Below are 22,176 nucleotides of genomic sequence, written 5' to 3'. Positions count from 1 at the left end.
ATCATATATTGTATATCACTAAGGGATATATCCCTTAAACTAAGGGATATAGCTAACCTTTAGAATTAAACCAATTATCTTACCAAAATGATTATCAATGTTTATATGGTAATACTTTTCAGGGAAAAAAACACTTAATAATTACACTTTTGGAAAATAATTATAAATATTAATTGATCTTGTTTACAAATATGTTCAAAACAATAGTGACAGTTTTTAAATATTTTCCAGCACATTTACTGTATTTCTTTGCTTTTGATAGCTATGTAATTCTTTACTTAGGTTTAAGAATGTACCATTTTCCTAAAAGGATATAATTAGATAAATCAAATATGTAGCTAAACTATGATAGAAATCTCTTGAGTTAGGTATGATAAATATAATATAGGACCTCTTTTCACATTTAAAAATGATACCTGGAAGCAAGCCTGTTATCTTTCTACAATTTATAAAATTACAGACAAAGGCAGTAAAGAACATTACCTTCTGGCAGGAAAGGAATATTAACAACCTTGGGATCTCAGAAAAGACAGAATATTCCTTTATAGTTATAGGTACCACAGGTGAAACATGGATGAGTTAGATTCAAAGGTTCTTTGTTTCTGATCTTTTCAGAGAAGTTGATATGGGAAATGAAGTACCTCTGACTCCTTGAAATAAATTACAACCCTAGAGACTTTAGAAGACTGTCTAGGTTCCAGTTTTGTTAACCAGAAAATAAGAATGGCTTTGCCCACTAATCAACATCTCTTGACAAGTAAGTGTTGGCATATTATTTAACATATTTTGTTATATCTATGCAAATAAACATGGGCAATGAAAAAGTTAATGGTATTGAATTCCAAACATTTCAACATCACCTTCTATGTTTAAACTGTGCCTTAGGAGCAGAGGTTTGATCACAAGGAGGAACTGGGGAACCAAAATTGACATTTTGTTTAACTGCCATCAGGAATAAATATAAATTGAATTTCCTAGAGTTGATAAAGTGTGGCGTACTTTGTACCCTGAGATAAACAAACAAACAGTGTAATAGTTTAAGCATTTTCTTTTTGTTGCTGACTAGGAAGTGAGAAAACAAACTCAGAAGCAATTTCCTTTAGCCCTGGGCTGTGCAATGCTGATTTTGGAAGACATGTTACATTCTACGTGGATATAGAAATTATTTGAGAAAAAGTCTATTTTCCATAACTGGTATTAACATGCTAACCCTTGTAATTTTGCAGTTTCTTTTGTCCTGAAATACTTTGTGTGAGTGTATTTGTGTGTGTGTGTGTGTGTGTGTGTGTGTATTTGATGAGCAAATCTTTCTGAGGTCTGACTTCCTTGCAAAGTAACCCTTTAGCAAGTGCATTTTGTCTTGTTCTAGTGCTTTTGTCATTGAATCTTGCTTTCATATGGGTAAGTTTAGATATAGGTATTCTGGTATGAAACATGAGGTCTTGGGATCGGAAGACGGTCTGTTTATTACTTACAGCACATCTTAGCACTGGTTCTCCTTGCTCCATTTCCCACAGGGCAATAAGGTAAAAACATGATGTTATCTCATGCATGCAGTGGGATTGTGCTGCAGGAGAATGACGATGGAATTATGAGACTTGGAGCATAAGCAGGGTGGTTGGCACATTGATCCATCCTCTCCTCTAGGGAGAGAGAAACACTGGCATATAAACAAATCTCTGTGGAGGGGAGAAGGCTCTCTGGCTTCCTTACCCTGTGTTGTAAACAGACGGGTGGGAAAAAGTCTGTAACTCTCTTCAGAAAAAACAAACAAAAAAAACCCAAAAAAACCGCTATTGTTTCTGAACCAAACTGTGCGTCGGGCTGCTTATTCTCTTGGCCAAATAACAACATGCAGATGAACTGAGAAAGAATAGAGTTTTTATTTCTGTAACCAGGTACAAGGAGAAGGCCTGGAAAATAACTCCAGACAAACTCAGTTACTAAGTTTTCCAGAGCTTATATACCTTCTAAGCTATGTGTTTATGTGTAAGTGTAAATTCATCTAAAGACTTAAGTGATTAACTTCTTTTAATCTATAACTAAGATCTGAGTCCTCAATACCTTCCTCTGAATCCTCAGTAAATTTACTTAATTTAAATGGGTACAGGTGCTGGGGTGATTACTTTTATCTTGTCTCCTGCTAAATCATGGAGGTTTGAGGAGTTCCTTCAGACCCCCAATAAACTTGTCTGTGGAGGTCTATGGAGTTTCTTCAGACCCCCAATAAAATTTGTTGAATCCTAAGCTGGTCCTATTAAGAACTTCTTCATTATCTTGTCATGATTTAAGGCCCAGGAAAGGCCTAGGCAAAACTTTTGGTGGGCTTTTGTTATATTCCAGTCCTTGTATAATTGCACTGGCTCTGTTAGCTTTTAAAATATTTAACTTAACCACTTAGTCAGTGCTGAAACAGTTGTTATGGAGGCCTGCCTGTTCAGCCATTAGGGAGACCTGGACTGCCACACTATCTCTAGCCTTCAAAGCATTTTTCCTATTGAATCAGGTTTCAACAATGTTTGCTAGTTTTCTTTAATAAAAAGCCTGCATGATCCTAGTGTTTTATGTTTTGTAAGCATGAAAATATTAATGAACAATTATCTTCATTAGTTTGAAAACTAAAGATGTCTGTATGTACAAAACTATGAAGAAAAAGTCATGAAAATGGGAGATAAATATCTGGGTTTTGTCTTAGATACAGGAAAAAAAGTTTCAAGCATGTCATTGTCAATAAAAGTTGATTTTTCTACAAGTCCTCTGTTTGTTTATCTACCTAATTAACAACTGTTACTGAATAGGTAAAACTGGATATACCATTTGGCATCATAACATAGTAAAGATGTATATCTGAGTGTTTCTGTGATTTGAATCCAAAGAAAAATAACAATAACTTTTGGGTTATTCTTAATTTTGCAACATCTTAGTTCTCTTAAGAAAGATCCTGTGAAGTTGACCATATCTAAAAAGTATACATAAATATTTGATAATATATTTTATACCTGAATTCACTTTTATGATTTCATAGTAAACTTATCACTTATGGGAAACAATTTTTCTTTTTATATGAATTACTTTTCCACATTAATTATATATTGTGATGGCAGTAATATATGATCATGCTCCTAATACTTGACTGTGGTCAAATTCATGATGAAAATTCCTGTTGCACCTTTGCATGAACAATTGGTAAACACAATTTTATATTATTAGCACAGAGCAATGTATAGTTCTAGCGTCTTATTTAAGATACTACCCTACTGTGGTCTGGCTGTTTGTATCCCCTTCCAAATTCAGGTGTTGAAATCATAACCCTCTAGATGATGTTATTAGAAGGTAGGGCCTTTGGGATGTGATTAGGTCATGAGAATGGAGTCCTCATGAATGTAGAGTTCTCATAAAAGAGGCTCCAGGCGGGCCCTGCCCTTCTTCCTTTATGTGAGTACTTAGCTAGGGGATGGCCATTTATGAACCAGGAAGCAGACTTTCACCAGACACTGAATCTACCTGCCCGTCAATCTGGGAATGCCGCACCTCTAAAATTGTAAGAAATCAATTTTTATATTGATTTCTTTTGATTTATATTGATTTATATTGATTATATAGATCAGCCACCTGATCTGTAGTGTTTTGTGGTAGCAGCCCAAGGAGACCAATATATACATCTTCTGCCCTATTAAAAATTATTTTTAAGGACATTGTTTCCCTTATTTAGCAATTTGAATAAGATCATTTTTCAGAATATGCATAGGAGTGTGAATTTAAGTGAAATTCCTGGAAGTCTGACAAGGGATAATCAACGTAATTGTGAATAAATTGCTTATGTGAGGCAAGTTGCTGAGGGATAATTCAGTTCTCTTAGGATTTTTTAAAGTAATCTCAAATAAAACTTGCACCTTTCTTTCAATGTTAGATACATAAAAATCTTGCTGAGTGATGAATATCATGGCTCTTTAGGTTTTTGCACCTGCTTTGAAAGGATAGTTAAGGCTCAAGTAAAATTATTGTAGGCACTTGAAATTTCTCACCTGTGAAAGACAAAAAGCTGCAGTAAGTGAGAGTCCTTGGAGACCACTATAAAAGATTCATTTGCAAATAATCTCAAGTACTTAAGAGATAACTTGTAGAGGAAAGTGTTCGATATTTGGATTTTTTTGTATTACTATAGCAATTGTGAGAACAAATGATTTTTGCTTCTTAAGTATGTTTTTGGGAAATCACACTTATAATGACTGTCTTTTAAAAGTCTTACATCTCAACAAAAGCTATAGGCGAGTTAAAATGAAGATTAAAGAAGAAACATTTAGATTAGAAAACATTTAGATGGAAAGAAATTTATTGTATAAGGTCATTATTTTGAGTGCTTAATAGAATTCTGAGCTTCCTGACAATTTACACTCTCTCTTAATGCCAAACATCTTGGTTTTATATTTATTCTTTATTCTTTTAATCTCAAACTTATATTTTTCAGACTAGTTTTCTCTAACACACTAACTCTAATTTCCATGTATGTGCTGTTTAGCACCCCTTGTTTATTTGTAGGACTTATTAACACTAAATACTTAAATATATAGCTATCTGCTTAATGTCTGTTTCTCCACCCGAAAAACTAGTTCCATGATATTATAAACCTTTATTTTCCACTGCATTCTTTGAAGTGCCAATGACATTCATTTAGATAGAATTCCCAAGAAATCTCACATTGAGAATAGGTAGTTATATCATCACACATAAATTATCCTAAAAGGAAAGAGATCCAGCAAAGTCATTAGAAATGAAGAAAGTGATAGCCCTAAAAAACTGTCTTCTTTTACAGTGATGGTGGGTGACTAGACTTCTATCACCTTGAGTAAGAAGAATAAAATGCTTCATTTTTCTTTGTGCTTTCAACATATTTTAAATAAGTGCATGCTCTGAACACAAAGTACTTAATTAGTATTAACAAGACTAATGAATGAATAGATTTATGTTAGTTGTCTTCCTTATCCAGGCCATGGAGATGCTGATAGCACAAGGAAGGGTCAAAAATATCTTATCCATAATTCTGACTTTCTGATATTGAGGAAAAAGAGTAATAGTCGTGGCATAAGCCCTGACTCCTCTTTACATTAGTGTACTTTTACCTTGATAATGTACAGTTATAAATGGATACTTGCTAAGTTTGTATTTGTTATGGATCAATAATTACTTGAAAAATATTTATTTATTTTAAATCAGCACAATTATAGGATCTGAATTACTTGCACAAGCCAGTAAGATATATTTTTCTATAGATATGTTTGAAAATAATAAATGTTTTAAAAATTTTATCAGTTCAAGACCCATATAGATAACATATTTGACTAAGTTTTACTTACTGAAATGATCATGTAAAACAGACTATACTCTAGACACCTTGATTAGATTAAGGCTACTCAAGATCCATTTTATTCAACGATTACAGATTATGCTTTATTTTTAGTTACTTTATTAGAAGGCTAATCTCGTTTACTCTAAATCAGTTTTTCCAATTTGCATTATTGGAAGGCAGTCTTTACCCCAGTTATTGGTTCCCTTATGTCATCCCCTGTATACTGATTAAAATCTCTACAGCTTTAAGTTGGGAAGCATGAATATGTGTATGTGCCCACACACATGAGTGCACACACACACACAAACTGCAGAAATCTACAAAGTTGACACATCACATGCTTCATCCTAATGTTTTGACTGGACCTATGTTTCTTTATTGTGCTTTATTTGTGTTTCTATGGAGTTGTGTGAAAATCTGTTAATTCAATCTGTCAGTCATCAATTACACACCTGCTAATGTATGTTCTTATTGTAGTGACTACATTTCAGACTTTGCAAGCACGACTGAATTTTGCTTTTCTTCATAATGCTTTCTACTTTGCATTTACAATTGGTTCAGCAGTGGTATTATTTCTTAGGCAAACAAGAGGCTATTGTGAATGTAAAGGCAGGTTTTTCACTTCCACTATTCCAACCAAAGTATCAAAATCAAGTTTGCTTTTAGAAGGATATGAATGAAGCATTGCTTCATTGCTTTGTGTTTCATGTCCTGAAAGTGCTACTTACCAGCTCACAAATGCTGTTATTACTAACATCGTAGGTATTATATATATCTGCTACTAACATGTATTCAGTAGACTGCACAAACGCTTTTCACATAAGAATGTATTTGCACAATGTGTGAACATGTTTTGAATGAAATAATTAAGCCAGCAAAATCTAAACATTACCTACTGACCATTAACACTCAGTTCTAAATTCTATTCAACTTTCAGTTACCTCTAATAATGAAATAACAAAAACATTAAATAACAAAGAGTCTATAGGCTATTATATTTCATTTTGAAATGAGGCAACTAGTGCATAAAAACTAGTGATCTCAACAGTTTTGTAATCAAACACAAAGAGTTAAATATTTTTATTTGGGTTATGTGAATAAGTAAGTGGCTTATAGAGTTTTTCACTTCACTCAAGGATTATTTCCTATAATTCAGCCAACATCTGAGAAATATATTTCTTCAGAGCTGCTGCCACCTATAAATCTATGACCTATTTTAAATGCATGTGACATTCAAGTTTAAGGAATTATATTCATTGCCTATCCTTATTTTCTGTTTATAATATTAACTGGACTTATGTAAGTATAATAACAACAATAGTAATAAACATTTATCTAGAAAGAAATAATACTGTTTCCAGTAATCATTTTATTAATTTTCACCACATTACTCAGTGGAAGGAGAACAATAGTGCTAAATTCAGGAGGATGCCTTAGTAATATGCTGAAATACATAGTGGTCTTGCTCTTGCTACTACCTTCTGAAAAACAAGCACACAAGCAAAGCAGATACTAACTACCTAATGTTAGAGCAGTCATACAGGCAGTTTATTTTTTTTCATTAAGTAATTTTATCTGTTAAATAATATATAATGCAGGAAAATTCTAAATGCTAGAAAAGTTTACTAAATGAAGAGTTTCTAAGCATAAGGAAAATTCCCTTCAGTTTCAGTAAAGTTATTTATGACACAGGGTATATTTGTGATTTTGTGTTAGCCTTTATTATTTCCTGCTGTCAGGTATCTGTAGATACAGGGCTGCTCATAATTTGCTTTTTAACCATACTTTCTCACCAACAGGCAGCTTCCTACAAATATGGCATGTCTAAAGGATTTCTCATTTATTCTAACTTTTCCAGCTCTTTCTTCACGGTAAACGTGTCCAAGAAAGCTCATGTTAATCCCTGGACCATGTTACGGTTGCTTTAAAAAAGGGGTGATTATTTTTCTTTTCAGGATATGCTGCCTCCTTTAGAAAATAATTTTTAGCCACACATCCCTGAAATCTGAACCTGTAGGGGTTCTCTTTAGCCTCCTTGCAACTCTCTGTCATCTTGTTTTTTAAAGATGGATTTTGTATATCACTCTCTCACATTCCCTGTGGTATTTGACGATTTATGAGAGAAGCAGGCATTTCCCATTTATACTCTACAATGTAACTACTATAAATAAGGTGGTGTGGTGGTGGTGTTGTTTTGTACTGAGTCAAAATAACTAGGTCAGTGCATTGAAATGGAACCTAAAGATAAAGATAAAATAAATGTGTATGCACAGTGCAGAAAATATTCATAAATATTTAGATTTTTCTTACAGCAACTTTAACTTCAAACATGTATACTAGGAATATCTAATCAGATAAACAGGAGGTTAAGAAGGCTTGCTGTGTTTTAGAACAGAGATGGCCCAGAGATGATCCACGGGGGTCCAAATTAGGTGTAACTATGTTATTTTTATTAATGTATTGGGTATAATTTTGTCTGTATTTTGAACAAGTAATTACTGTCTAGACATTTTTGTATGCTACTGTCAAGGTAACAGGGGATATCAAAGTGAAAATATGCAGTCTTTTATCTTTATGAGCTTGCAATTAGTAGGAAAGGTGAGCTAGTTTTTAAGGCACAAATTCCTAGTCTTTCAAACAGTAAAAGGAAACATTGTTGCATGAATTTGAGTACAGAGAGAATGCTTTTATTAAAGAGCTGGTTCTTGAAGATAGGACTTATTCAAAACAAGAAAGAATGAAAATATTCCAGAAGAAAGAGCATGGGTGATGAGAAAATACGTGGTGCCCATATAAAAAGAAAGTAAATACATTTGGCTGAAGCCTTGAAAATACAAAAGATTTTAGCTGAATAGAGGTTTTAATAGTTTTTTAGAAACCCTCGAATACCAGGCAAAGAGGTGTTATCCTTTTTCCTTAGGCAGTGCAAAAACAATGCTATAAAATAAAGAGATAGGTTTTATTAATGAGGAGATTTGAATGGATGTCTTATTTGAACAATTTTAAGTTTCCAAAATATTTGTGTTTCTTTTTCAAAACTTTTGAAACAAAACAGACATAAAAATATCTAAAGTGTATGGTTTTTCTGCTCACAAAATAACTTCTACATAGGCATAATTTTAGAAAATAGAGTTTCCTCTGCTTTTCATGTATCAGTGAGGAAAATATTATATATTTTGCCCCTCTTGCTAAATTGCTGTCCATTATGGAAAGATAAATATGAAAACATGTAAGGTTTTCTTCTGTTTGTACCTTCATTAGGAATTTCAACTAGTAGTTAGCAAAATTGACAATACTGCAATGAAGATAACAAAGCTCAAACTTTGGAGCTTTCACTTTCATGAGATTTTTCCAAAGCCTAGGCAAGGGCTCAGGATGTTTGTTCTTCAAGTTCTATATTTTTGTAAGATTTTCAAAGTAAGATTTTAAATACAATTACTAAAAACTACTACCTCTTAATTGTTTATCTTACTTTCTGTCACTTTTTCTCTCATACTGGCTGATATTGGACAAAAGCATGGGACCTTTTGAGTCCAACTAAGGACTCAAAAGCCCTTATTGAGTCCTTGTTGAGTTGGGGAATCTTCTACTTTCGGTTTAGTGGAATGTATTTCTAAGACTTGCAGAGTATGGCTGGCCATTCCCATTTTAGGAATTACTCTACACTCCACTGGATTACCTAGCATTGTGGCACAGGACCAAAGGAAAAAAAATTACACCATGCAAATTTAATCTATAGCTCAAGCATTTGAAATTATGTGGATAGCACAGAAAGAACAAAAATCAGACATATGGATACAGAAATTATTTTGTGAAAAAATGCTCTAATTGTGAAATCTATAAATTGTAAGTGTAGTAGTCAGTTCATTGACCCTTAGTCAGAATGGACATTCTCTCCTGTCTGAGTATTTCTATAATTCAGTTTTTGCTGTTGTGCCAGATGGATGAGTGAATGGTGGAATGGGTGGATGGATGGATGGATGGATGGTTGGATGGATGGATGCATGCATGCATGAATGCATGGGTAGAAAACCAGGTAAATAATTTAGAGGAGTGGTCAGGAATTGTTTAAAATAGAAATCATCAATGTTCATGTTTTTGCAGCACAAACTGGTTTCAATGCTTCACACAGTGAATGTTTTTGTGTGTGAAGTTGCATATTATATGAATCTCTGTGCATTAGGTTCTGTTTAAGGGTGCTTCATGGTTCTTTGTTTTTTTTCCGATAAAGTTTGGCATTCCCAAAAGAAATGACATGCAAAATTGCCTCTGGTGTGGCAAAATGGCTTGAAAAAGCAAATATTGTAGTGACAAAACTGCTACACATATAAAGAAAGCAATGTAAGTAATATTACAGTAATTTAAATGTATGTTTTTGTAGCTTCATACATAGTAGAAAATTACAAATGCTTTTGAACTATTTCATGTTTGCCTTTATTTCAAAATAATTTTAAATAGTTTTTACAATCATTCATTCTATAAAAATTAAGTATAACTAAAAGGGAGTATCCCGGCTGAAGCCATAGTATTAAAAATAAGACCACTGGAAGCATCAAAATGTCAAATATTTGCTCAATTTGTTTTTGTGTTTTATTAGGCAATTAACTTGGTTGACTCAAACAACACAGTGTCTTATGTGGAAGCTCAATCCTAAATTCAGTTCTTTAATTCTTAGCTTTAGCTGTTTGGTGTCTGCCCCATGTTTGTATGGTTCAAGGGTAACCTAGATATTTAGGCAATGGTTATACACAGATTTTGGAGCATTCTTTCTCTGGTTCTCTCCTTCCTCAGGTTTCTCTCCCATTGTCCAGCCCTATGGTTGTCTAAAACTCAGTACTTTTCTTCCTCATGCCAGAAAGATTTCACATTTTCTTTCAAAGATTCAGCTATCCAAGTAGCACTGCCAGCAGCCTGCCTCAGGCCAAAAGTCGTAAAATCCACTCTGGGGCATTCCCTTCCTTCAAGTGTCATCCAGTTGGGTTGCTTTGTTCACCTTCGGTATCTTTAAGATTTCAGTATTTACTCTAGAGTTTATTTTTAATTTACAAAACATTTGTTTCTGTAGAAGCTTAGTAGGCCAAAACCTAAATGGTGGTTCTCTACCAGTCATTGAGAATGTGGCAAGTTTCTGAGTCCTCAGAGCTAACAGATGTGAAAGACCACATTCTGTCTCTTAGAGGTTTTTAGTTGAGCTCCTTAGCCTCATCCTACACACTCTGAGAGTCTGACCTATGCTATGAGGGAGAGACTGTGTTTGTGTTGTCAGCACTCCCTTGTATTTCAAGCAGTGTGACACTGTATGTTGTATGATTTTACTTTGTATTTATGACCCAGACATCCAGACTCCCATGTCACTCCAGGATTCAGAATACATCAAATGTGCCAGGGGTAAATCCAGCCTTGTTTTTTGTGTTGGTGAATGGCCAGGCCAGTTCAAGTAACCTTGATGATTTTCATCCCCCCTCACCCACAGAGAGAATGTTCTGTTGAGCTAATCCTGATTATCATGTCACATGGAGTGTTCTCATTGTCAAAACTTGAAAACCACTAAGATATCGGTCAATAGGTGAATGAATAATTGAACCATGCGTGATACATCCACATAATAAAATATTATTCAACAATAAAAAGGAATGAAATTTCAAGCCAATGAAAGCCGTGGTTAAACTTTAAATGCATATATTGCTGAGTGAAAAACAGTCTAAAAAGTCTACATACTGTATAGTTGCAACGATGTGATATACTGAGAAAGCCAAACAGACTATAGTGATAGCAAAAACATCAATGGTTGCCAGTGTCTAGAGCAGGGCTAGGGGAATGGTTAAGAGAAGAATAGGTGAAGCACAGATAATTTTTAGGGCTGTGAATATAATTTTGTAATGATGGATGCATGACACTATGTATTTGGCAAAACCCATGGAACTGCACAGCAGAAAAAGTGAACCCTAATGCCAACTATGCACTTTCATAATGTATCAATATTTGTTCGTGAATTGAAACAAATGCTCAACATTAATAAAAGCTGTTAATAATGGGAGAAATTGGGCAGGCAGAAAAAGAGTATATGGAAACACTAGGTCTGTCTAATTATTCTGTAAATCTAACACTGCTCCAAGAAATAAAATCTATTAATTAAAAAAATAGTAAATGTGAAAAATATGATTTCCTCTATCAATGTTTTTTCTATTTTCAGCAGGAGTCACAACTGGTCATAGTCTACTGCATCCTGTTCATAAGTAGGATGAAAGAAGTCTCAAATAAGTGGAATTTTAAAGTAATGCTTGAATAAGTTATCCTATGGAACCTTCAGGGCTTGCTCTCTGTGAACTAAATGGCTCATGGACAAGTACTGTGTAAGCACTCTTCACAAAATGAGAATAGACATCCGGAGCACCTGAGTGTTTCACTGTTAAAACTCTTATTGCTTGATATAGCTGGAAGATGACTTCCGCTAATCTTACTCAGTGAATGGAGCATTAGGCCATGAGTCTAGTTGTGTGTTGAATATTTGAATTCTGTTGTGGCTACAGAATATGTACCACAGGGAAAATGTTTAACAGTAGTAAGCCGTAGTATTTGTAATATACCTTAGTTTTTAGAACTGTTTTAGATGTACAGAAAAAATTGAGAAGAAAATAATCTGTTCTCATATACCCTGTATAAAGTTGTCCCTTTTATTAACTTCTTATACTAATGTAGTACATTTATTAAAATTATTTAACCAATATTGATACATTATCATCAATTAAAGTCCATAGTTTATTCATGTATCCTTAGCTCTTACTTAAGGCTGTTGTATTGCTCAACAGTTGCATCCAGAATACATTGCTTTTAATTGTCCTGGCGTCTTGACTTCCTCTTGGCTGTGACAGATTCTCAAACTTTCCTAGTAATTTTTTATCTTAACAGTTTTGAGGAGCACTGGTCAGATATTTTGTAGGAGTGCCCTTTATTGGAGTTTCTCTCATGTTTTTCTCGTGATTATACTGAGATTAGGGGTTTTGTGAGGAAGTTAGCAGAGGTAAAGTGTCATTTACATCAAATATCCAGGGTGTGCTTTACCAACATTATTTAATTGTTGACATTGAGCTTGATCACCTGGCTGAAATAGTGTTTCTTAAGTTTCCTCACCGTCAAGTTATGTGTTCTTCCACCCTCATTTCCATATTTACTCTTCAGAAGAAAGTCAGTATGTACAGTGTGCAGTTAAGGAGTGGAGAATTATGCTTCACCTTCTTGAGGGCAAATATCTACATAAACTATTTGGAATTCTTTCTTAAGAGATTTGCCTTTCCTCCCTCATTTATTTCTTTTTCAGTCATTTGTTTACATTAGTATGGATTCATAGATATGTATTTTATAATTTGGGTTATAAGCCTATTCAACTACTTTATTTTTTCGTCAAATTGTTACAGCATTTACTATTGGAAGCTCTTCGGTTGTCTCCTGTGCCTCTTTTGACACACTCCAATCAATGCATTTTATTTTTTAAAATTTTTTTGAGCATTTTCTTACTTTCTGGCACTACCAGATTCTCTAGGCTCATTTTGAATGTTTCCAGCTCTAGTTCAAAAATCAGCCATTTCTCCAAGGAGACCTAGTGCCTTTCATTGAAGAATGTTATTGTAAACAAAGATCTGGGTGCTAAGTTTGCTGTTACTTCTGGGGTGTCATTTCTTTTAAGTCATCCATAGCATTTTTATATCAGTAACAAAAAGATATCCTGAATTATATTACTACAAAAATGATATAGCAGTCAAAGAAAAAACCAAGATTTAAATCCAAGGAGAAAACAAAATGAAAATGTTTGAAAAACAAAGTTTATAGACAGTCCAGTATTTAATGAATGAGTAGCTGGTGAGTTGATTTATATATTCAATACTTAGATGGTTTTGCTTATCCTAAATGTAGAAAACTGCAGCAATCCTTGGATACTGTGACATAAAGATAATGCTCACCTAGAATTAGAGAATTTTTTTTTCATAAACACGATTTCTAAGATGACCGATTTTACTGATAATTCTGTTTTTAGATAGCCAAGAACAGAATTACATATAACTTGGAATTCTAAAAGTTTATCAAATTGTTCTAATTATTCTGTTTTTAATGCTTATTTTTGACCTACAATATCTGCTTTAAAATTAGAATGCCTCAGTTCTCTGAAATTATTGTAACCTTTCTAATCACTTTTTTTGAGACAGAGTCTCACTCTGTCATCAACTGGAGTACAGTGGTGCAATCTCGGCTCACTGCAACCTCCGCCTCCCAGGTTCAAGCAATTCTCCTGCCTCAGCCTCCTGAGTAGCTGGGACTACAGGCATGCGGCACCATACCCAACTAATTTTTGTATTTTTAGTAGAGACTGGGTTTCACCATGTTGGCCAGGATGGTCTCAATCTCCTGACCTAGTGATCTGCCCACCTCGGCCTCCCAAAGTGCTGGGATTACAGGAGTGAGCCACTGCACCTGGCCTCTAATCACTTATAAGGCATAGGTATTATCATAAATGTACTTAAGAAATGTGTAACTCACACACTAACTTAGAAAATAAAGCAATATGGAGTGACTTCTTATGAATTACATACCACATAACAATTATTCTCAATTCCTAACTATAAGTAATTTTAGAAAGAAATAAAAGACATTTTTAAAGCTTCATTCAATATAATTTGGTATAAATAAGAAATTATTTATATCCTCATTATAATTTCTAAATCTGAAAACCACAAAAATTGATTAAGAAAAATAAAAATCCACAATTGGATAAAAATGCAATAGAAAATCAAATTAAAGATGTCTAAAAGTACATATTCTAAAATTAGTAATTGCTTTAACTGCAGAATTAACACTTTAAGAATGAATTAACAGAAGAATAACACTTCAAATAAAACACCATGAAAATGTGACCCAGAAATAATAGACTTATTTGGAAAACTTGACCAAAAATATTATTTACAATGGTACAACCCATAATTCATCAAAATTGTCATTAACCCTAACTTCTTATTGAATATGAGCTTAAAAGTTAACATGGCAAAAAAATAATAATTTTTGAGTAAAATTATATTTTAAAAGTGCTGTTATGCTCTTAAGGAAAAAAAGTAATTAATTTCACTTAACGAATTTTGCTGCACAAATTCTTTCCCAAATATTAAAAATGTTTGTATTATTTTGATAAAACACTTGTTTTCATATGACTCAATTTAAATATTTTGGGTCAAAAAAAAGAAATGCCAATAGGTCCACTAAAGATTAAGACAGCAAATTTTGAATCATCCTGTATATAGGTCAACACAAATCTATTTGAGTTCAGATTATCTGAAGTAATTGTTCTCATTTGGAATAATTTCTTTACTTCCTTAGAGTTTTTGGGTACTATTGGTTTCATCTGATTATTTTGTTAAGGTACTCTAGAAACAAGATATTCAGATGAATACCTTAGATACTGGTGTTCTAGAAACAAAATATTCAGATGAAGCCAATGTATTAAAATAAGAAGAAAGTTGAATTGCATTTCTCGTAAGGATTTTAATATGAGACCTCTGTGAGTTAGTGCTAGAATATAGCTAAATAAGGATTGTGGTGAATTGATATGGTTTGGCTCTGTGTCCCTACCCAAATCTCATCTCAAATTATAATCCCCATGTGTGGGAATAAGGGCCTGGTGGGAGGTTATTGAATCATGGGGGGTGACTTCCTCCTTGCTGTTCTCATCCTAATGAGTGAGTTCTCACAAGATCTGATGTTTTAAAAGTGTGTGGCAGTTCCCCCTTCTCTATATATATCCTGCCACCATGTAAGATGTGCCTTGCTTCCCCTTTGGCTTCTGCTATGACTGTAAGTTACCTGAGACCTCCCCACCCATGCAGAACTGTGAGTCAGTTAATCCTCTTTTTTCTAAATATAAATTACCCAGTTTCAGGTAGTTCTTTATAGCAGTGTGAAAATAGACCAACACAGAAAATTGGTACCAGGAGGGTTTGGCACTACTATAAAGGTACCTTAAAATGTGGAAGCAACTTTGGAGCTGGGTAATGGGCAGAAGTTGTAGCAGTTTGGAGGGCTCAGAAGAAGAGAGGAAGATGTGGGAAAGTTTGGAATTTCCTAGGGACTTGTTGAATGGTTTTGACCAAAATGCTTATAGTGATATGGACACTGAAGTCCAGGCTGAGGTGTTCCCAGATGGAAATTAGGAACTTATGGGGAACTGGAGTCAAGGTCACCCTTGCTATGTTTTAGTCATGATACTCGTGGCATTTTGCCCCTGCTCGAGAAATCTGTGAAACTCGGAACTTGAGAGGGGTGATTTAGGGTATCTGGCGAAAGAAATTTCTAACCAGCAAAGTGTTCAGGATGTGCTGTGGCTGTTTCTAAAAACACACAGTCACATGCCTTCACTAATGGATGGTCTGAAACTGGAACTTATATTTGAAAGGGAAAAAGAGCATAAAAGTTTGGAAAATTTGCAGCCTGGCCATATGGTAGGAAAAAAAAAATCTGAGGAGGAATTGAAGGTTGCAGAAATTTGCATAAGTAATGAGGAGCTGAATGTTAATCACCAAGATAATAGGGAATATGTCTTCATGCCATTTCAGAGACCCATAAAGGCAGCCCCTCCCATCACAGGCCTGGAGGCATAGGAGAAAAAAATGGTTTTATGGGCTAGGCCCAGGGCCTCACTGTTCTTTGCTGCCTCAGGACATGACACCCTGTGTCCCAGCCACTCCAGCTCCAGCTGTGGCTATAAAGGGGCAATGTGCAGCTTAGGCCATTTATTCAGAAGGTTCAAGCCCCAAACCTTGGCAGCTTCGATGTGGTGTTGGGCTCATGGGTTTTCTGTGCAGAAGACAAGAGTTGAGAGTTGACTCCCAAACCTCAACTCTTCCTAGATTTCAGAGGATGTATAGAAATGCCTGGATGTGCAGGCAGAAGTCTGCTGCAGGGGCAGAGCCCTCATAAAGAATGTCTACTAGGGAACTATAGAGGGGAAATATGGGTTTGGAGCCCCCCCCAACAGAGTTCCCACTGGGGAACTGCATAGTGGACCTGTGAGAAGAGAGCCACCATACTCCAGACCCCAGAATGGTAGATCTACTGACAGCTTGCATTGTGCACCTGGAAAAAGCGCAGGCACTCAACACCAGTCCATGAAAACTGCCATGGGAGCTGTACCCTGCAGAGCCACAGGAGTAGAGCCGTCCAAGGCCTTGGGAGCCTTCCCCTTACATCAGCATGCCCTGGATGTGAGACATGGAATCAAAGGATATTAATCTGGAGCTTTTAGATTTAGTGACTGCTCTGCTGTTTCAGACTTTGATGGGTCTTGTAGCCCCTTTGTTTCGGACAATTTCTCCCTTTTGGAATGGGAGCATTTACCCCATGCCTCTCCCCCAATTGTATCTTGGAAGTAACTAACTTGTTTTTGATTTTATAGGCTCAGAGGCAGAAGGAACTTGCCTTGTTTCACATGAGATTGTGGACATGGACTTTTCAGTTAATGGTGGGATGAATTAAGACTTTGGGGACTGTTGGGAAGGCATAATTGGTTTTGAAACATGAGAAGGACATAAGATTTGGGAGGCACTAGAGGTGGAATAATATGGTTTGGATTTGTGTACCCACCCAAATGTCATCTCAAATTGTAATCCCATGTTGGGGCAGGGATGTGGCTGGAGGTGATTTAAGCATAGGGGCAGACCTCCCCCTTGCTGTTCTCATGATAGTTAGTGAGTTCTCATTAGATCTAATGGTTTAAAATTGTGTGGCATTTCCCCTTCTCTATCTCCTGCCACCACATAAGATGTGCCTTGCTTCCCCTTCGCCTTCCACCATGATTGTAAGTTTCCTGAGGCCTCCCCAGCCATGCAGAACTGTGAGTCAATTAAACCCCCTGTTTTTATTTTTATGTATTTGTTTTTTTTATAAATTATCCAGTTACTGGTAGTTCTTTATAGCAGTGTGAAAGCAGGTTAATACATGAATCCATCTATTTTGTATATTTTTAAGAATAAAATGAAAATGTGGAATGATAGTAGAACAAATAATTAAGAAAAGATGCAACATTTTCAGATTTGCTTGAATTGAAACCAGGTTCATCAATTAAACTTATAGGCAGAGCCATCATCAGTTAAACTTATAGGCAGAGCCAGTTTCATCCAAAAATATTACACGGTATTTTTTAATAAAATCTTTCTAGAATCCGTGAAATTGTTGGGTATTTGCATTATGCAAACGTTAAAATGCAAATACAGAACCTCTTTTATGATTTTGATTCTTAAACACTGAAAAGTAAGAAGAAATAATTTGAAGAAATTTGCTTTATAAATTTCTCAAAGGTAATCTCAGCTGTTGCTTGCAACTGACACTAATTCGAGTTTTCATTTAAAAAAAGTCCTCTATTAATCTCTGGACACACTGTATAACCAATTTAGTTACTGATTTAAGAATGTTTTTCTTGCAGCATACAGAATTTATATGCAAAATGTGTGAAAATATCATTTCTCCTCCATTTTTCAAAGACTATAGGCGTTTAAGTACATATTTAGTCATTTTTGTCATCAGTTCACTCAAACATGCTTCTTTTTCTTCAGATCTTATCACTACATATGATACATAAGGTCTATGGGTGTGGGCTGAATATTGGACCAGGGAAAGAGTAGTGTTTTCTTAGACTACTTCTAGACAAAGGAGAGTTGTTTTCATAGTACTTAGAATTATAGTCAACCCCTATAATAAAGGCAATTATATTTGCTGAGAATATATTTTATTGGCAGTGGTTTCATAGAGCCATATGGGTAGCTCTATTTTCTTCTTGGCTTCAGCTACATTTGTTTCCCTCTTCCCCATAAGATTGCCTTAGATGTCTTACTTATAATATTTTAAGCAGTCTCAAGTCCAGTGAGCTATTGCAACACTATGGCCTTGACAATAACTAAAAGTTTTCTCACCTTGGAATGGCAGGTAAGTGTGAATATATATTCATGATCTAATGAATCTATAATCATGTTTATGTACCAGCTGTTTGCCTTTTCTCAGCTGCAGTGAATTTTCTCTTGCTTTTTATTAACTCTCTTGGAAGAAGAAAAGAAAAAATTCACAGGCTATGAAAAGAGTCTTTTGATAAATATAAAGTTCTGACATTATGACTTTTCAAATATATATGCACCATGATGAAACTCAATATTCTATGTATACAAAATATATTTATGATATTTATTTTAATATTCTAACTTATTTTAGTTGGAGAATTTAGTAAATATACAATATGTGACTACAAATAAAACTGATTAGCATAAGGTGTATTAATCATCTTGTTTTTTCTGTCACATCTCACAATCAAAGCCTTCCTAGATAAATCCTGCTTAAACAGGTTCTGTATTTTCTTTGTTCTATTTTCCACTGAGTCTACTTCTCTAATTTTCTGATCTCAACATAATAGTTTCATAAAATTGCTAATGTCTTAGTAGAATATGCCAAAAATGCTGAATAAATACATTAAATGTGTTCAGAATTTGAATGGCTTAGAAAATGAAATGAAGATGTTAATTTCTTAGAAAGCTATTCTGAAGATTAGGAAAATGTTTATGACCTTTAAACTAAGACCAATATGACACTTCTATGCTAGTTATAGCTACATGTAGATATATGTAAAATTTGGCTCATACTCCCATCCAGCCCAGGGATTGTGGAAATGTCATCTACTTAACCCAGGTTTCAGTAAATTCTTGGATCCTAACATTTTCATGGCTGCCTCAGCCTATAAAAATATAGTGACTTAATCAAGAAATCCAGCCACACAAGAATATTGTGAATACAATAGATGGCCCTTATAATTTCACAGGTGTGGTACAGCGTACGTCGAATGATCATATCTTTGTTTCCCCGGTCAGTAAAATACTCTTCTAAACCCAACAGCAAAAATAAGAAGTGGTTCTAAGTTCTTCATTAATTAATTCATTTATTTAACAAGTGCTCATGAACACCTGCTGAGAGAGTTACTTTACTGGATCCTGAGAATTTAGCTGTGAGAACAGAATAGTCAATTATTTTTCCTTATGAGATTATATAGTCTACTGCATAGTTACAATGAGTAGATTAATAACAATTTCCTATGGCTTGAGCACATGCTGGAAACACATCATCTACCCAAATAACTTCCTTTACATAAAACAAATATAATTAGCCTATGATCACATAATTTTATTTATTTTGTTACAAATATTATGAAGAGGGAAGGGTTGATAATTTTGAATATTTGGCAAATTGTTCATAGATTTGGTTTTTCTTATTTTAAACTAATTTATTAATGCAGTTCACTTTCTAAATGCATAATCTAAATTTCTTGATTGTGTAATATATTTATATAATTCTCATTTTCAAATCAAGACAAGCATTTTAAAATTGCAGGTGCAATATATAATTAATATTCAATTATTAATATTTCCATTCTTATTTAGTCTACTTTTATCTAAATTTCTGATTATCTACTTAGAACAGATTTCCACAAAGAGGGAATTTAAAAATATTTAACATTTAATGCTAATTTGCTATAAAATATACATTTTTTTAAATTATAGTTCCACTAGCCTTGTATGCCCATCCTGTCACTTGTAGCCTCTTATTTATACCTTAATTTAAAATTTTTGTCTAACTTGAAAGAAAATAAGAATCCCATGTAATTTTTAAAATTTAGTAATTATTTGATTGCTAGTATGGATAAACATGTTTTTGTATGCTATGAAATGTATTTATCATTTAATATATTACCTTTACTGTTATTATTAATGCAATATATTAACATTTTTAAAAAGAAAAATAAAATAGTGTTAAGAAAAAGGCTCCATTTCCTCCCACTATCATCATCTACCAATTCCTACTACTGTTTCCCAGGCAAGCTCCCTTGACTCTTATAGGTCATTCTTCTGTCACTTACCACTACATAAATACTTAATACGCTTTCTCATATATCTTTAATTTATGAATTTCAGATAATAGCTATTACTTTACTCTCACAATAGATGAGAAGTTTGCTCATTTATTTGACCTTACACCCAAACATCTTCCCACCATATGTATATCCCTGTTTTAATTACTCTAACTGCTGCATTAATTTTCTTAGTTTGGCAAACATATTTATTCCATTAATTATCACTTGACTTATTATGAAGGCACTGTAAACATTACTCCTTTCTTAAGTTGCTTCCACCTCTAGATAGCTGCAATCTCTATTGTAATGCTGTATTTTCCAGGTTAATGATTTATATTCTGTTCTTTGAACACTGCATAGCAATATCTTTAGTTTTTGTCTAATGATAAGAAAATGTAGTCAAGCATTTACTTTATTATATTTATGCAAAAGTTTTCACTGTGAAACATGGCAATATATTTTAGAAATAAGTCTTATATAGTGTTTTAATGTAATAATTTAGATTCTTTTTTAATGAAATACATGGCTTTATAATAGCCAATTATTTTCACAAACTGTCCAACTAATGAAGTCCTGTTGAGTCTTCTTTATTGGCTAGAACTTCCCTCTCTTCACCTTCAATTTTTCTGCTCCACTGTGGTTTTGTATTCTGAACCAATCACCTGCCTTTCTGTGGTGCATTTCTGCCATGGAACCGCTCTTTTTGTGACCCCAGTCTTCCCTTTTCTTAATTTATTCCTTCCATGGCTGCAACATATCCTTACTACTTGCCTGCAGCAGGTTTGTAGGATGTAAACGTTTGGGTCCATTTAAGTCTTGAAAAATGCACTTTTCTTACTCATACCAAGAGATTGACAATTTGTTATGTATAACATTTTAAGTTATAATCGTGATGATAATTAACATTTATTGAGCAGTTGCTATTTTCTAGGCACCATTCTAATTGTTTTACATGTGTTCACTCACTTATCCTTCAAACCACCTTATGGATTTGGTGCTGTTATTGATACAAGTATAAGAACTATAAACACAAAGTTTCAGTAACTCAGTGAAAGTCACACAGCTAATAAATGGCACATTCGAACACTGACAGTGTCCTTCCAGAAACACATCTTCTAAGCATTATACTCGACTGGCTCTATTTTTAGGAGTCTTAGTACCCATCCCAGGCAGAGATGGGTAAGAGAAAGCTGAAAAGAGAACTTCACTTGAAAGAGTCCTACCCTGACAATGGCCATACAAATGTGTTCACATGACCAAGAATTTCTGCATGATTTGAAAAAGTAATATATATATATTTAAGACCTATATTTAAAATAAATGTTCAAGATCATATATTTAAGACTTATATGTCTTTCTACTCTCTTAATTTTATTGATATGTTTTAAACTTCATTGTAAATCTGACAAAAACAAAAAATGCACTCTCCAGTAAAAATCACAATAAGGAAATCTAATGCTCTAAAGGACAATGAACAAGCTCCAAAATGGGAGAAACCAGACCCCAGTATATCAGTAATTAAAGCATTTTAAACATAAGTGAATATGATCAAATATAATACAAATTTTAATTCTATTTTGCACATAGTATAAGGCCATAAGATATTTTATGTGGGTGAGTTAAATGATCATATTTTCATTCAGAAAACTCATTTTGAAAGTACAATAAGGATTTATTATGGTAAAAATTAAGTTATAAATTAATATTTATTGCTAATTGAAATAGGCCAAAATGTCAAATAAAGCAATGTAAATGGGAATGGAGAGGAAAAACAAAGAAAAAACAGTTTGAGCCCCATTACACAAGTAGATACAGCAGCAATTAACCGATTGAATAAAGGCAGATGAGGGTCAGGAAAAATTAGTAAGTTTCATAATCTTCTTGCTTGATTAACTAAATGAAC

General features: G+C 34.0%; 1 long non-coding RNA gene across 1 annotated transcript in view; it reads left to right on the top strand.

The window, feature by feature from the left end:
• The first annotated feature begins 621 nt into the window (after positions 1 to 621).
• Positions 622 to 22,176, top strand: part of LOC129533058 (uncharacterized) — a 144,832-nt gene continuing 123,277 nt past the window's right edge. Inside the window, exon 1 of the long non-coding RNA XR_008679079.2 lies at positions 622 to 757. This is a non-coding gene — a long non-coding RNA (uncharacterized lncRNA). The remainder of the gene's footprint in view (positions 758 to 22,176) is intronic.

This window comes from Gorilla gorilla, chromosome 3 (genome assembly GCF_029281585.2).
Source record: "Gorilla gorilla gorilla isolate KB3781 chromosome 3, NHGRI_mGorGor1-v2.1_pri, whole genome shotgun sequence".
Lineage (NCBI taxonomy): Eukaryota > Metazoa > Chordata > Mammalia > Primates > Hominidae > Gorilla > Gorilla gorilla.
This window is presented reverse-complemented; position numbering and strand designations above follow the sequence as displayed.